We start from the raw sequence: 1,288 nt of genomic DNA, 5'->3' as shown, positions 1-1,288 counted from the left end.
ATATATATATATATATATAGATTGAATTTATATTATAGATTGAATTTTTTTATTTGATCCCATGAAAAAAAAACTATTATAAACGAAAAATATATTTGATAAAAAGTTATTTTTCCAAATGTACAAAGCATAAATCCCAAAAATACAAAAAAAATCACATGAACTTTTACATCTCATAGTACAAAGGATAAATGTGAAAAAATAAAAAATTAAAGAAAAAGACAAGCAAACTCTTACAACAAGAAGTATCAATATTCTTTACGGACTTATTTCTAAACTTGCATAAATTTCAATCAAAAAGAAAAAAAAAAGGAAAAATACAAGGTGTTTTTAAAATTCATTCCATAAAATATCGTTAGAGAACAGCTAGAAGCACTCTAATTCGTTAGTTTAAAGGAGAAAATATTACGTGTGTTCGGACTCTAATTTAAAATAGAATTATTTACATAGTTTATTCACTAAAACAAAATTGTAAGGTTAAAAAATGCATGATTTGAATGTAAGGGCTCATAGCATGACATAAACACACGATAGTACTGAAGAAAAAAAATTAAGATAAGAAAATATTGTATTGAATAAAACATATAAATAATCATTAAATCCGTTATAATGAGAAAAAAATGGTTCTAAAATACATGTTTCGATGTAAAAGTTCATAACATGGCATAAACACACGGTTGTACTAAAGAAAAATCTCAGATACAACAATGTTTTACTAACAAAACACATAAATAATCCTTAAACTTGCTTTAATGAGGAAAAAAAAAGATTCTAAAATAAATGATTTGAAAATAAAGGTTTTTAACATAACAAAGCATGTGTTGTGCTGAACAAATTATGTAAATAATCCATAAACCAGCTATTAACTCTTACTTAGTTCATTACATCACGGTTGTATCTAAGATTTTTCTTAAGTACAATCGTGTTTTCTGTCATGCTATGAAGCCTTACATTCAAATCATTTATTTTAAAATTATTCTTTTCCTCGTTATAAAAGATTCAAGGATTATTTATATGTATTGTTCTGAACAAAATGGTTGTATTTGAGTTTTTTATTCAGTAGAACTCTGTGTTTATGTCATACTTTGAATCTAAACATTCAAATCATGTATTTTAGAATCTTACAATGACAATGGAGTGAATAAAATATACAAATAATTCAATTTTAGATTAGAGTCCGGCCGTAAAAATAACGTTCTACTCCGCACTCAATATTTTTTTCTGTTTAAAGCCATTATTTTCACTGAATATCTAATCTCAGACTGAAATCATTATAGAACTAAATTTA

This window comes from Phalaenopsis equestris, unplaced genomic scaffold (assembly GCF_001263595.1).
Source record: "Phalaenopsis equestris unplaced genomic scaffold, ASM126359v1 Scaffold000842, whole genome shotgun sequence".
NCBI classification, from domain to species: Eukaryota; Viridiplantae; Streptophyta; class Magnoliopsida; order Asparagales; family Orchidaceae; genus Phalaenopsis; species Phalaenopsis equestris.
Note: the sequence above shows the minus strand (reverse complement) of the source record.